At 41.7% G+C, this 2500-nt stretch overlaps 1 protein-coding gene and 1 long non-coding RNA gene across 3 annotated transcripts in view; both read left to right on the top strand.

Moving 5' to 3' along the window:
* LOC138031583 (uncharacterized) overlaps positions 1-456 on the top strand; it is a 20202-nt gene extending 19746 nt beyond the window's left edge. The window contains exon 3 of the long non-coding RNA XR_011128240.1: positions 1-456. This exon is cut by the window's left edge and continues 69 nt beyond it. This is a non-coding gene — a long non-coding RNA (uncharacterized lncRNA).
* Positions 1-2500, top strand: part of LOC138031561 (protein toll-like) — a 178174-nt gene that overhangs the window by 70502 nt on the left and 105172 nt on the right. The gene's annotated exons all lie outside the window — the stretch shown is intronic.

Here is a 2500-nt window from a genome sequence, read left to right as displayed (position 1 = left end):
GTTGGTGTGCATGAAACCATACTGAGTCCTTTAAATTAATATTACGAAAGTTAATAAGAAATGCTCTAGGGTGGAATAATTTAGTTCAGATTATTAAGAATTTGTCAAGACATCTTTATATAAGTGTGGTCAGAGTAAGAGATTTAACAGTAACTTCATTAAAATCACCACAAATTAATTGCATTTTTTATAATCAATGTTTTTGTATTTCTCCTTTTAACTGAACGTTACATGTACTTCAAGGCTTTTGCTGTGGATTAATTAATATGGATAGAAAAAGTGGAGTTAAAGCAATAAAAACATTGTTCAGCCACTGAAGAGTGTTACTCGCAATAATGGTATCATTGAATTCAACTTTTAGCTTAATTTTCCAAACTTTCAGTACTTATAGTAATGTATGTGTGTGTTACTGGTGTGTAACTCATGTAGAAAATATGAAGTGTATTCTGTTATTAATTTCTTCGTGCTCAATGTCTTGTCTTTGTGGGATTTCTGAGGGCTTCATTGATCTTTAACATACGATACAAAGTCTTGTCTCTCACAAAAAAAAAATTACCCCCTTGTGGGGACGCAATATGTGTATTTTTCATACCAACTTATGAGGACTTTGCTGAAGTCCCCAGAAGTATGGTATGGTTACAGTTAAATGCCAACTTCTGGGGACATTTTTGTGAGGACTCGAAAATGTCCCCATATTCTGAACTGTCCCCACAGAGCTGGTGTGCATTCATATGTCTGTCCCCGTAAGTGTGCAGGTGTGAGTGCACACATGTTGTGTGTACATGTGTGTGTGTGTGTGTTACAACCCAGAATGTGCAAGCAATAATTTATTGAAAGTACTCAGCTCGTTTAGTTTATAACTATTCTGAGTGGTTTTTTGCTTGATCAGATTAATTTATTCTGTTGTGTAAAACATTTCCTAATTTGGTAAATAATTGGGTGGTTGTTCTTGCTGTTGTCTTTAAGGCAAACGCTTGAAAGGATACCCAGACCTAAATTGAATGTGAGATATCGTGTACGACTCAGCAAGAAACATCCACCTTTCAAGAAAGGGTACCTGCGCGGATGGGCTCATCTTTCCTGGACCCATGGTCATGTACCAATTGAAGGAATGGGACGGTACGCCTGTCGAACGTAATTTTTACGAACAGGGCGTACAAAAGGTGACCGTGGACCCACTGTCAAAGTGCAATGGTTGGGTTGGCGACGTTAAATCGACGTTAAATAAGGTCTACTTTACTTTACTTTACTTTGGCTGCAAATATACGACGGCTGGGTTCTCATACCTTCCCCGTCCTCGTCTTGCTACGCCACGCTGTCGAGTGACAGACAAAGGAACGAGTTTGCCGACAATGGTCCTTCTAGCCTGTGTACATCCGCCTCCTCAACTGGAAAAATACACAGGCTATGGTCCTTCCCGTTTCATAAGTCGGCTTCCCAAAGATCAGATCTGGCACCACAAAGACGATGACTGGGAAGTGGGGTTGTCGAGCATGCATTTAACTCGTATCTCGCTTCCTCTGGTTCATTCCAAAGACACGCTCTCGGACTGCGTCACACATCACTTGCGCAAGAACGATGGGTACCTGTGCTTGTAATCTTTCTATTACAGCTACACCCTTGGGGGTGAAAGCAAACGGTTCTGTGGCTTCGCGAGAGCCGACGAACTTACGCAATCGTCGACGAGGCTCGAACTGGTTAAGAAAATCACTGAGACCGTCCAGTAACGCATTTTACGAGACCTACCCGAGGGACGGACCCTCTATCGTGACGTAACGGTTCCGCACTTTGATGTCCGATAACTGAGCCGCTCTAACGAGTGTTGGATCAGCTCTTGTTTGTGTCCACCATGATCGAACTTCAGGTGAAGCGCTATGCTGCTTTATACCATCTTCGATGGCTTGTGATGAGCTTGCCTGCTGCCGAAATTGTTGTTGTATTTGGGCAAGATTGGTCTTATCGCGTTAGAAATTAATACTAGAAGTGAGGGGAACAATTTTTCGTTCATCTGCTGTGCCAAACAACGAACAATCCTGTTGGGTGTTCCACGTGCTTGGCGAGTCTTGCACGACCATCGTCTATCAGATCTGGAGTGGAGTTTTCTTTCAATGATTACAACTTGCAATCGTTCTGCAAACATCCACAGACATGTAGCATGCAGACCTTTTTTAGTTACTCGAGGATCCTGTTCTGCTGTTTCAAAGGGAGTCTGGCATTCTTGAGCAGTTTGTTCTTCAGTGCTTGTATTTTTTCGTTTGTTCCTGGTGGCGCAAAGTAACTTGGATGATTTGAAAAGACTTGAATCCTTAATTGAATTAGCGATTTTTTATTAAGGAACCATGGCCAACAAGTAAATGGTACACAAAATTAGGAGAAACTGTTGGTTGAATAGACAATATTTGTTTAAGTACTAAGCTCAACAAGTTGTTTGGCTCCACAAGTTTCAGTTTCAGACCAGGTACCCGCATTCACCCAGGTACTGGTACACTACCATAGCGTT

The sequence above is a fragment of the Montipora capricornis genome, chromosome 2 (assembly GCF_036669925.1).
Source record: "Montipora capricornis isolate CH-2021 chromosome 2, ASM3666992v2, whole genome shotgun sequence".
Taxonomy (NCBI): domain Eukaryota; kingdom Metazoa; phylum Cnidaria; class Anthozoa; order Scleractinia; family Acroporidae; genus Montipora; species Montipora capricornis.
The sequence above is the reverse complement of the archived record's forward strand: the minus strand, read 5'-3'. Positions and strand labels throughout refer to the sequence as shown.